We start from the raw sequence: 13,845 nt of genomic DNA, 5'->3' as shown, positions 1-13,845 counted from the left end.
CAATGAGGATGACCAGAGTTCACTCTTGTCGCCATCTTAGTTTTGGTGGGTTTTGGCTGCCTTCTTTACTGCATGCTGTTTTATCAGCCAGCTCTTTGTCATCTGTATCTGTATCTTCTGCGTCCTTCTATCTCATCCCGTGACTTAGAATACCTAACTCTCTGGGAATTCAGCCCAGCAGGTCTCAGCCTTCTTTTACCCAGCCCTTATTCGAGATGGAGTTTTTCTGGTTCAAATACCTCTGACAATAATGTTATGAAAAAAAAAGAAAAACATTCAGCATGACCCCAACTATGTACATAACTAGAGGGATGTATGCCAATGCATAGACAGTAATTACATCTGGTTGGGAGGTTTTTCTAAATTATTTTAATTTTTTCCTCTTTTCTGTGTTTTTAGAGTTTTCAACAATGAACATGTATTTATTAACTTGAGAAATTTGTATTCAGAGCCTATTAAGTACCCAACAATGATGGGTGTTGGGTAATCATCACTTTTGTGCTCAGGAAAATAACCAATGCACACCATGTAAAAAAAAAAAAAGGAAAGAAAAGAAACAGGCCAGGCAGGGTGGCTCATACCTGTAATCCTAGCACTTTGGAAATCCGAGGTAGATGGATCACTCGAGGTTAGGAGTTCAAGACCAGCCTGGCTAACATGGAGAAACCACACCTTTACTAAAAATACAAAAAAAAAAAAAAATTAGCCAGATGTGGTGATGGCACATACCTGTAATCCCAGCTACTCGGGAGGCTGAGAGAGGAGAATTGCTTGAACCCAAGAGGCTGAGGTTGCAGTGAGCTGAGATCACACCACTGCACTCCAGCCTGCGGAACAGAGTGAGACTGTCAAAAAAAAAATTATTTCTGGAATTTTTATATGCCTGAAATGACCCAAAGCCTATGGATTCTGTGACTGCTGTGCTCAAGGAAGTTTTCTTTCCAATTCTCTGGGAAACAGTGAAAGGAGAAGTGCAAATGATGGGAAATTTGGCTTAACTTAATTTTACATACCAGGAGCAGTAGAACTGCTCCTAACAGTCACATATGAGGAAGTGGTGACCAGTGCGTTTTACCCACACATTTTCTGGTTTATTCTGTTCACCAGAAATTTCCTTTGCTTTTTCTTCTGCTAGAATGCACATGCAGTCACATAACCTCCCCAGATGGCCACACTTGAGGAGTAATGGCCTGTGGCTAACACTGATCTTTGATCTCTAAAAGAGGCATCTTGTCCACAAAACCTTTGCATCTGCATTGCTGAAAGGCGATTTCACTTCCTCCAAAACGAGGCAAGAAGGAAGTCCCACATCTGCTTTCTTTCTCTGTTTGATCCCGTGCAACCTTCTGACACCATCTCATCCAGAGCCAAAGCATGATTCATGTCTGAGGTTCACTCCTGTGTGGGCTTGGAACTAGTCCAGGTGTTTGCTACTTCTGCATTTCACCTGTGACCTCAAATGGGGAGGAAAGTCTAGTTGCATTTGCTGGGACAATTCCCTTTCAGCAGGAATCTAGGAGAACAGTGTGAAAACTGATAGTTAAATAATCACTAAGTAGATCAGAGAACTATGGCTTTACTTTGGAGTGAACTTTGTTATGGAAAATCTGGAAGGTCTCAGTGAACAAAGTGGCAGTATTTTCCTTCTGAACAACTGATTCCTAACCTGATGTTTTAAGAGTTGCGTTGTCAGCTTCTTCCCCTCAGAGGCTCTTTCCACCAGGGTCATTTGGGTACTGACCACAAAACTAAGAACATAGTGATTTCATGACTCCTTGTAATCTGGAGGGTGAAAACAGAAGGCCCATGTGAAATGTTGCATATTCCCATTAAAAGCTAGGCCAGAATTTGATGGCCTAAGCCATTTCATTTCTGTTCTCTATTAGCACTCTTTTTCTTCCTCTTTCTTCCATTTTCCTTAATCCATTTTCTCATCTTCAGTTATTCCCTTTCTGCTCTTTTTTTTTTCCTCTTTGGCATTTGCAAATTTAGATTTGGAGGACACATGTCAGTGTGGTACTTCCACTGGACTAAAGAAGAGCTGGTTTGAGGGTGTGAGCCTATAGTCTCAGCTATTCAAGAAGCTGAAGCAGGAGGATCCCTTGAGCCCAGGAGTTCAAGGCCAGCCTGGCTAACATAGTGAGACACTGGAAAAAAAAAAAAAGCAAGAAAGCAAGAAGAAAGGAAAGAAGGAAGGAAGGAAGGAAGGAAGGAAGGAAGGAAGGAAGGAAGGAAGGGAGAGAGGGAAGGAGGAAGAAAAAAGAAAAGAAAAGAAAGAAAGTAAGAAAAAGAAAAAGAGAAGAGACAAGAAAAGAAAAAGATAAAAGAAAAGAAAAGAAAAATAAGAAGGACACCCTGATGTGGCAAAAGCTTAGCCTTTTTAGCCTGTAGACTTCCACACTCCTATTCCATGTCATGGCAGACATCACTGAGCTGTCATACCCTTGATTTCCACTGAGCCCTAAGGCTGCCTCAACATCATTCTCAATACAGTTCTCTAGGACATTCTAGTGAAGCCCAATTCATCAATCCATTAAATAAATACTCCTTGAGCATCTGTTATTGGTCATTTGAAGAGTCTAGGAGATAGAATAAGCCCTGAGAGCCATTATTTCCTCTCCATCTCTCCTCCAAGCTATGCTCTACAAGGATTGAGCATTAGGACCAACTCACTTCCCCTGCCCATCTGCCTTGAGGCTTCCAAATAACATTAGCCTAACATAAAAAGTACCTCTTGCATTATCCTTCAGCTGAAAACAATTTAGTATGAAGAGCTTTGCACACATAGGACTGGAAACACAGTGAAATTTCTCTTATGTCCTCATTTCTCTGTCTCCACTTCTTCCCTCTCATGTAACTTCCTTCTTAAGGAAGATGTGAATAAAAGCAGTGATGGAGTTGCATTCGGTCTCTCTGGATTAACTGCTGTCAGACTTCATATTTCTAAATTTGTTTCATTATTAGGTAACATAAAACCAGTCTCACGTTCAGTCTTTTCTTCCTTTATGCTGGGATATTCAGATAAACCTTGAGAAGAAGCAAAGTAAAATTGCCACCATTTTTCTTTCTGCCTGAAATAGCCATGAATAAGTTAAGGTAGAAACAAGCAATTTAAGTGAGGTGATTCTTCTATCACAGACTTATATAGAATTTGGAGCTTTAGGTCCTCTATTGAAATGTTCCAATTGGCTCTTCTATTTATTGGTAATCTTAATATGAGATTAAGAGCAAAGCCTGGATTGTGAGTCTATTTAGTCCCTAAACTTTGTTCTTGCTTTGCTAGTCACTCGAATATCTCAACTGCTAGACTGACAAATATAGATGGAAAATAGAGGTTTCAGAATTGAAATACAGGCAACATTCTGGCTCAATAGATGATTTTGTGCAAGTTCTGGAGTTTCTCTAAGCCTTCATCTTCTCAACCGTGAAACACAAACAATAGGAGCTTCTCTATACAGTAGATGAAGTTGCTAAGAGGATTGACTGCAATCATCCCTGTAAATCTCAACATGGTCCAGGCAGGAGCTCAATGTATATCAGCTCTCAACTTTGCTTGCTGTACAGTCTTCAGGATGGGAATTGGAGGAAAGGCATGTTAGAGCATCTCAGAAGCTTGACTTTCCTCCCCAGTTATGGATTTGACAGTGTGAGAAGTCATATTGACTCAGAGAGACCACCTGACTATTGTTTACTAATGTCCTAACAAAGGTATGAATCTCTTTAAGAAAAGCAATCTAATTGCAATGCCATCTGGATTAATGGCTTTGGTAAATGAGAAGTGATTGGTTGCTTTATCAAAAAATTCATTTTAGGAGTGCTTTACAATGCGGTTGCCAAACTTTTTTCTATAAATGAGAAGCTAGTAAATATTCTAGGCTTCGCAATCAAATGATCTCTGTGGTAACTATCGAGCTCTGCCACTGTAGTACAAAAGTAGGTGATAGGAAAATGAATGACCATGAGTGTGTTCCAATAAATCTTTTAAAAAATAAGTTGAGGCTGGATTTGGCCTATAGTCTGTAGTTTACTGACCCTCAATTTAGAATGATAGAATTATAGAATCCCATAATTGAAAAGGACCTGTCCTCCCAGCCAGTGATTTAACATCCTCCAAGAAAGTCTGACAAAGTGGTCATCCATCCAGAGCTTGAGGGCTCCCTAGCTCCTGTAAAGACAGTTCTGATCTTAAAACACTCCTGCTTCAACTGATCCCAAATGGTCTGTTTGATCTTCTGGTGGCTGATCGCATTCTTCTTCTATGCTGTGGCTGTCTTGGCAGTGATGCTGTACATCGTATCCAAGCAAAAGAAGATGGTAGCTTTAGATGACCATGAGCCGAGAGGTCCTGTGAGGATGTGACTATATCTATCTTGTGTACTGATTAATTGGAATGAATGAGGACCACAATGCAAGGGTTCCAGAAGCCTCCTGTTGGGTCAATTTTTGTTGTTGTTGTTACTGGATTGTGGAGAATTTCAGTGGTTTTCAGGTCAGAGATCAAGATGAATAGGGCAATTAATGTGCTTGAAGAAGCACCAGTTAACTTTCAAGAAGAAAATATTTCAATATTTCCACAATCCCTCAATGTGGGGATTTTTTTCTGAAGAGGTCCTATATGACCCAGAAGAGTCCTGCCCTACATGATAACTGTGAGGCAGGAGATGCCCAATTTCCTGGGAGAGCCATGAGGCTTTCCTCAATTTCAACCTAAGATAAGTGGGAAATATTTACAAACTTAGAGACAATTTAATATGTAAGAAAATTTTGCAGTGAGCATTAGGAAGTGTTGTAGAGGCAACCTTAATTGAAGAGCTATCTTTTGAGGGGCAGGCAAAAAACAAAATGGGTGAGGGCAGTGACTCAAACCTGAAGTGCTCTCTCTAGAGCCTGGGCAGTGCATGCTGTTTATCTAGATTGGGCTACGTCCTAAATTCTCCAGGCTAATTTTTGCTTGCCCTCCTATTTCAGTTTAAACATGATTTCTTCCTAGAAGTCACTGTTGAATCCATAGGCCTATGTTGCAAGATAACGATTTATGTGTCTCCCTAGATTCCATCAGCAGCACCAGCTTCCCAAGCCCTTGGCTACTCCCTCTGTGTAGATTCCCAGGCTGTCCTCCATCCCCTCACCTCCAAAACCACTTGCCTCTCTCCCAGGAAGAGGCCTGGGCTCTGGTATAGTCTCCCCCTCCCCAGTGGTTCCTATGCAAGTCCAGCAAGAGTAGGGCTGCTAGATTTAACAAATACAAATTCAGGACACCCCACTAAATTTGAATTTCACATAAACAATGAATATGTTTTTTAGTATAAAAATGTCTCATGCAATACTTGGGGAATAAAAAACTTATCCATTGTTTATCAAAAATTCAATTTTAACTGAGCATCCAGTACTTTATCTGAAGACCCTAAATATGAAGGACCTCCAGAGACTCTGGTTTCTCTCATCATGTCTGAACTCCACTGAAGCACCGAGTCATTGCCTGTGGCGTCTGGCTTCTCCAGTGGCTGGCCAGAGGTGCTGCACAGCCCAGAAGTTAAGAGGACTTAATTCCATAGGGCAGTGAACATTGATGAATTAGAGCTGAGATACAGGAGAGAAAAGAGATCCTCTCCTTTCTTCCTCCAATGGACTGTGCCAAGCCCTGGTGGTTACATATGGTCTGGTTAAAGATATTAACCACCTGTGTTTTTCACTGAGCTGCAGTCACCTCAGTAATATACCCCTTTAGATTTGCTTCCTCTCCTTCTCTACCTTATCTCCCTTGCTCCCTCACATTTGCTGCCCTTGGATTGCACCTCCCAATAAAGTGTTATTAAATGATAGGGCATTAAATAATACCAGAATCTTCCTCTTACGTGCTCCAATAGCACCTCTTGCATTATTACTGTGTATTTCAATTGACTTTTTGTTTGGGTCTCTCCTCGAGTGAATGTAAGCTCTTCAATGGCAGAGGACTGTGTCATTGGTTTATCATTCTCTTCTTGGAATGTAGCAGTGTTTGGTACATAGTTTGCTTATATTGAATGAATAAAGACGTGAATAAAAGAGACAAATCCGACAGTTTTTCTCAAACATTTCCCTGGAAAAGCAGGCCATGACTCATTGAGATGGACTACTCAAGCTTAAGTAACATTATTATGAAGTTTTTGTTTCAATTTACTTCAATATTTTTGAACAGTTACCCTGGGTCTAGTTTGTGCTATATTTGTGTTTCTTACTATAAAAGAATTGATTTTCTGGTCTGAAGTCATATCCTTGGTAAACCTGGGATGGTGGGGATGGTGTAAACCTGATGTCTTATATAATGAATTAATTACAAAGCCTAAAGACAGTGCTCCTCTATGCCAAAACCTTTGGCCTTATTTACATCTGATCTGGTCTTCGAGGCTGTGGCCCTGCACGGCTGAACCCATAGCCAGTTCCATACCCACCTTGCTTCCCATCTTTGCCTGCAGCTAGTGAGGCTGGCCTACAGGTACCTGGTCTTACCCCTCTCCCTGTTCCTAACCTTCCTACATAGATATAGAAGACAGAGATTGGAAAGGAAGGAGGAACTATCACAGAACCAGACTTGCCCCAATTGTAATAACACTTTCATTATGCCAACAGCAGGAGAAGGACTAAGTAGGGGAAAGCTAGGAAAGAGAACCAGGTCAGCATAACACAAATACAAGACACAAGGCATTTATTTAAAGTTTCTAGTTATTAGAGAGCCAAATAGGAGCTTTGCTAATTAGAACTAGGGTCCTCACTCCAACTTTTCCTGGATCCTGGGTAGGTCTTTCTGTCCCTCTTTTCTACTGGTCCTCTCTTGAAGCTAGATTTTTAATTTTTACCTTGAGAAATCAGGGCCTCATGGGACAGAAAAAAGTAGCACAGGGCTAGAAACCTGGCAACTTTGATTCTATTCCTCTTTCTCCCACTAACCTAAGGGTGACTTTAGACAAGTCACTTCCCCTCTCTGAGTCTCTGTTTCCCCATCTGTAAAATAAAAAAAAGCTTGTTGAGATTCTTTCCAGCATCTGAATGACACACGGTCTATGATTCTGCAATCCAGTGATAACAAACTTCTTCAACTAAAAATTATGATCATGATGTTTTTCTCAGAAAAAAAAAAAAGAATATCTTGTTGAATCCAGGTCATGGTGTGGAAATTTTCCTATTTTGTTTCTGTTGATACTTCCCCTTTGTGACTTGCTTCCTTGTGTGGTTTGTAATTTCTGAGTCTTGAGCTCCATTTCCACTGGGGTTGTTTGCTGTAGAGGCTGGTTTGCTCTGGTTTATGGAACTGTCCCTACAAGATGGTTTTAACTTTGCCTCTACTGAGGCCTACTCTGCCAGTATATGAGGCCTTAGACTCAATATACTGAATAAACTTATACTGAATATGCTGAGTATATGAGGTCTTATGCTGAACCAGCATTTATGGTAATTTCTTGGTTTGGGATCAATGTGAACAAAAACATCACACCTATGTGGTCATAGGTCTTCTTGACTCCCAAAACAGTTCCATCACCCCCTTGAACCTTGTACACAGGACCAGCAGCCTAGATCCCCACCCACAGCGCTTAAAGCCCCAAGACTCTGCCATTAAGTCTACATAAGGCCCAGCAAGCTCCTTAGCCGCAGGGCTTCAGCTCCCACTTACTGCTCTGATTTTGAGTTCTCTCTTTTTGGCCTTCAGATATTTCCCTTTCTTGGTTTTGAGCTTGAATCTTTGTGTTTGAAGAAATGTGTCAATACCTGAGTATATGCAGGGCAGGGTTTCCATGCGTCAGCTCACCCAGCCAAATTCTCTTTTGTTATAATTATTTTGTAATGGTTAACTTTTTCATAGATATAACAGGTGGCCATGCATGTATTATGGTTTCAGGGCTGTGGGAAACAAATCTTCCTGCTGTCACACCCCTGCCCTGAATAAAATAATACTTTCACAGAAGTCTAAAACCCTTTCTTTCCGGAGGTAACAACTTTCTTTCCATAGGGAGAGCTCAGGCTGCAGATGTAATCTGCCTTCCCTCTCCCTGAACCGCTAGAATAAAGATGAAGAACTGCTATTTCTTCAAAAGATGAGAACAGAACCTTTCCTGAGAGTCAGGAGAGGGCAAAAGAGCAGCTGGTGATTGCATCAGTGAAGTGGAGAGAGAAAAAGACAGAGAGAGCTGAGGTCTTGGGGTGGAGAAAGGTCTGGAGACTAACTTCACTGGCAGTGGGATGTTAACAAGAGCCAGATCTCTGCAATGTTCTTCTCCTGTACTTTCATGATGGGTAAGATAATACGAAGGAATTTTTCATAGAGAGGCAAGGTTATGGTCAGGACATGAGGAGTCAGGAGCAGTCGGCGTGAATCCTAGCTCTGCCACCATCTAGCAAATTGCTTCCTTTCTCTGGGCTTTCATTTTCTCATTTACAAAATTAGAGGATTATGTTAAATTTGTGGATTATAAGCATTATTCAGCCGTAGAGCCTTTCTTTTCCCATGTAAGCTTACATGGAAATCAAAAATATTATACATATAAAAGAGGAGCTCCCTTGGTTGAGTAGGAAGCAGGGTGCCAAAGCCCAGAGGTTCACTTCCTCCTCACCTCTCAGAGCAGGCCTGGGATCCCCGGAACACAATTGGAAAACTGCCAGTCGATATATTCTCTTACGGTTTCTTCCATTTAAGGCATAATAAGTATGATGAGAAGAAATTTCCCAAGCTATAAGATTCATGGGATAGAGCTGAAGTAGCATGATTTCCTTGAAAACAGGAAATCAGAGTCGCCAAAGAGTGGAGCAAGGGTTTTTAGACCATACTGCATTCTTCCTTCTAGAACCTTTCACCTCCTGTTGGGTAAGTTGTCAACAAGCAACACCCAGCTGTTGTGTGATAAGTGGAAAGATTGCTGGGCCAGAAAAGAGTGCTTTCATTAACCAGCTGTGAGACATTAGCCAATTATTTCCCCACTGGGAGCTCCAGTTATTTGCTTGTAAACAGAGGAGAGTGGGTAGACTAGTCACTAGGAGATCACGGATAGCTCTAAAAACGTTGTGAGGTACAGTCAAATTAATAATGTACTCCTCCCCAAATTTGTTGAGCAAATACTGAGTCAGGCACCACTTGCTTTGTCATGAAGATTAGAGTCATTCAAGGACAGACATTGAGCAGGATGCACTATGCAAAAGGGAGGTTCAAGGTGCTGAGAGAACATAGCAGGGACCTCAATGTGACCCTGGGGATCAGCATGGCCCTCCAAGACAGATGGAGAGGGAGATGGAGATTCAGCGACAAAGAGAGCCACACATGGAGACAGAGACAGAGAAACGGAGTGAGAGAGAGACAGACAGAGATACAGAGAGGAACAGAAACAGACACAAAGAGAGAGAGACAGAGAAAGAAGAGACAAAAACAGAGTCAGACTATCTTTGTCATAGAGATATAGAAGAACAGAGAGAGAATGACAGAGACAGAGACAGAAATAGACAGATATATAGAGATAGAGACAGAGATATATACAGAAACAGAAAGACAAAGAGATAGACATAGAGACAGAGAAACAGAAACAGAGAGGGAAAAAAGAAACAGAGAGACCACGGATAGAGACACAGAGACAGGGAGACAGAGATAGAGTGAGTCAGAAATGGAGACAGAGAGATAGACAGACAGAAAGGCAGAGAGAGACACAGAGACAGACAGATTGTTTTAGGCCATTTTGCATTCATGTAAAGGAACATTTGAGGCTGGGTAATATGTAAAGAAAATAGGTTTCATTGGCTCAGAGTTCTGCAGGCTTTACACAAAGCATGGCACCAGCATCTGCTCCTGGAGAGGCCTTAGGAAGCTTTGAATCATGGCAGAATGCAAAGGGGGAGCAGGTGCATCACACATCGCATGGCGAGAGTGGGAGCAAGAGAGAGAGAAGGTGGATGTCCCAAACTCTTTCAAACAACCAGCTGTCAGGTGAACTAACTGGGCGAGAACTCACTTATCGCCAAGGGGATGGTGCTCTTCTATTCATGAGGGATTCGCCCCCATGATCCAATCACCACCCACCAGGCCCTACCTCCCTACCTCCAACGTTGGGAATCCCATTTCAAAGGGAGATTTGGAAAAGACACATATCCAAACCATATCACAGATAGAGAGACAGAGATTGAGACATACTGAGAGAGAATGGAGATAATGATGGGAAGTCTAGGATGACTACAGATTACAGAGGTGGCTGTGGTTTGAGCAGAGACTGGAGAGACAGGTAAAGGAGTGGATTTTATCATACATTGTGTATAATAAGAATTGGGGACTTCAGCAGTTAATAAAAGGTTTTATTCAGGAGAGTAAAATGATACAATTTCTCTTTTATAAGATCCCTCAGGATGTTCCATGGGGGTGGGGGTTGGGGTCATTTTGTGGATCATTGCAGTAGGTTCCTATGGCTGTCTCAACAAAGTATCACAAATTTATTTTCCAAGTATCAGGGATTGGGGGAGCAGTTAATAAGACAAGGGATGGATGTTTTAAAGTCTACTCCTGGATTAAGCCAGGTAAGAAAAGTCTGACTCCCAACAGTGTGCTGGAGGTCAGAAGTCTAAAATTAAGGTGTTTTCCGAGCTGCATTCCTTCTGGAAGCTTCAGAGGAAAATCTGTTTTCTTGCCTCTTTTGGCTTTTGTATTCTTGTCTTGTGGTCCTTTCTCCATATCATTCCAACCTTCTGCTTCTGTTGTCACGTCCCCCATGACTGACTTCTTTATACAACATAAGGTAGCACATTCACAAGTTCTGGGGGTTAGAATGTGGGCATCTTTGGGAGAGGAGGGCTTATTTTTCAGCTGACCACAATCATGATTGAAAGGTGACGGTCAAAGCTTCAAACACATATGCCCTTTAGTGTCCTCAGAAGCATGGATAGTAGGATTTCCTGTGATTCTTTACAAATAACAGTGATAATACTTGGCAGTGAAAATAAATATGAAAAGTTGCCTGGAATGTCCTCTAAGACCTGCTAACTCATTCCACATTGTTTATGGAGCCCATACTGTATTCTTGACTCTCACTGTATGTAGTTTTCCATTTCAAATAATAATCACCTTCACCTTGTATATTCTCTTCCTCAGCAAACTGTCAGTGAGAACAACAGTATGAGATGGTATTTTTATCTCAGCACATTGAAAAGTAGTAAGATAACATGTGTGTTTTACTATTGTTTTATTCTTTTATTCCTGACTCTACTCCGCATCTCTATAAGCAAGAGAATGTGTTGGTTTCATTGAAGGTAAAAGTATTTGTTGAAGTGTTTGTCAAAATCTGTTAAACTGCCATTGAGCAATTGATAAAGGGAAGAGCGTCTTCATTTGCTCCCTTACAATTTGATTTTATGCTTTGATTTAGGGATGGATTAAAGGACTTAGTATTTTTCAGCAGATATTAGAGACCAAGTGTGCTCATCTTCATTAGGAGTTATCTCCATAGGTTTTCGGATTTTTAGCAGTTTATCTTTCCCTGCAGTTTTAGCAGTTTTCATCACAAAAAGGGAGCTGTGGTCCAGTTAAAATGATCATAAATAGAAGTACTAAAGTCATAATCTTGATAGAAAGGGGGCAGTTCCACATTACATGAATGAGTTACCAAAAATTAGGTTATGATGCGGTTCTGTGGTTTCTTTTAAAAAATGGTTTTCCTTCTTATTTTAATCGGATCCACGAAACCACAAAATGTAGAGAGATTCAAAACACACTTGAGGGTTCACTTTACACATATTAGAAGTTTCATTGATTTCATAGTTCACAAAATTTATTTTACTTACATTATTTAGTTTGACCCTCACTCAAACTTGTATGGGTAATTCATATGATGGAAGAACAGCTATTAATATTTCCATTATATACATGAAGACACTGGGATGTCTATTTTATCTAAAAAGACCCAATTTGAGTAAGAAACCAAGCACAATTCTCCGAATTCCTATCCTAATTGACTTTCTAACGTGGGTATTTATGATTTCTTTTCTTCTGGTGGCAGTGGATTGACATTTCTGATATTTGCTACCAAAAGAACCATGACACATCCTCTTTCTGATGCATCATCTTTCTGGGTAAAGTAAAATCTTGGACTTTATTATACTCTACTTTGCTCCAAAATGTTTAACCAAGCATCCTGCAAAGATATATAAAATATGCAAAATACAAAATTTAGGCCAGGCTCAGTGGCGCAGGCCTGTAATCCCAGCACTTTGGGAGGCCGAGGCGGGCGGATCACGAGGTCAAAAGATCCAGACCATCCTGGTTAACACGGTGAAACTCGGTCTGTACTAAAAATACAAAAAAAATTAGCTGGGCATGGTGGCGGGTGCCTGTCATCCCAGCTACTTGGGAGGCTGAGGCAGGAGAATGAACCCGGGAGGCAGAGCTTGCAGTGAGCTGAGATCGCGCCACTGCACTCCAGCCTGGGCAACAGAGTGACACTCCATCTAAAAAAAAAAAAGTGACGAATGATAAAAGCAAAAACAGAGATGCAGAGAAAAGCCAGGAATAAGAATAAAAGACTGGGCATGGTGGCTCACTTCCTGTAATCCTAGCACTTTGGGAGGTCGAGGCAGATGGATCATGAGGTCAGAAGTTTGAGACCAACCTGGCCAACATAGTGAAACCCTATTTCTACTAAAAAATACAAAAAAATAGCTAGTGTGGTGGCGGGTGCCTGTAATCCCAGCTACTCAGTAGGCTGAGGCAGGAGAATAGCTTGAATCTGGGAGGCAGAGGTTGCAGTGAGCTGAGATCACACCATTGCACTTCAGCCCAGGCAACTGTGGGAGACTCCATCTTAAAAAAAAAAAAAAAAAAAAGTGCTCCCAGAGTGACTAAACTTCTTGCTACAGATGGGCCACAAATTTCACTCAAAACTTGTTAGTGACCAATGTGGAAAGAGTTTATGTTTCCATGTTCAATGATACAGTATAGATTGTTAATAGGATGAATACAGGAAAATTGTAGTGAAGAGGACAGTTGTCAGAGAGTCTATTTCTTCTAGAGTCTTTCAGTATAAATCGTTCTTTGTGGATTCTGATGCAATGTCGTGTGGCAGTCTTTTCGTACCTGGCTTAATCCGGGGGTAGACTTTAAAACATCCATCCCTCTCTTTATTAACTGTTCCCCCAACCCCTGATACTTGGTACGTTGACACTTAAGACAGTTTTCCTTTGCTAGAGGCTACAAGCACAGCTGGTGAGTCCTTTAGCTGAGTGTAGACAGTGGCTATAAACTGGGTAGAGCCTCCTTGCTATCATTAACTTTGGAAAGCATTACTTATTCATTATTAATTCAATTCTGTTTATGTTTTAACATTTTGGTTTCTTCCTTGTTTTATGGCCATTTATGAAAAAAAAAAATTACAAAGTTTCTCCATTAAGAAATTCATTACTTTTGAATAATGCTATGTTATATGCAGCTCATCACTCCTGGTAAATAACTTAGGTGGCGATCTTATTAAAACTGATTCTATTTTGCAGAAGCAAGCCAGTTCTTCTTTCTCTTTCTGCACTTACATCATGCCTGACTAGAGAAAATATTTAGCAAGTTTTTGAAAGAATTTGCTTTAATATTTTCTTCTTTGTCTCTGAGTGGTACCAAGCATACAAGTGAAAAATGTGTATTTTCAATGAATGACCCTGATGTCATGTAAATATGCACTTGAGATTTTCTTAATTTATTAGTGTATGTCAGAGTATAGTTTACTTCACCTCCTTTCCAGCCTTATATATCTTATCTCACATAAAAATGATGAAAATTTCTATCTCATAGTGTGGTTGTGAGAACTGAAAGAGAAATAGTGTATGTGAGAAGCCTTTCTGTCATCTGTAGTATGTTGT

This window comes from Theropithecus gelada, chromosome 14 (assembly GCF_003255815.1).
Source record: "Theropithecus gelada isolate Dixy chromosome 14, Tgel_1.0, whole genome shotgun sequence".
NCBI classification, from domain to species: domain Eukaryota; kingdom Metazoa; phylum Chordata; class Mammalia; order Primates; family Cercopithecidae; genus Theropithecus; species Theropithecus gelada.
This window is presented reverse-complemented; position numbering follows the sequence as displayed.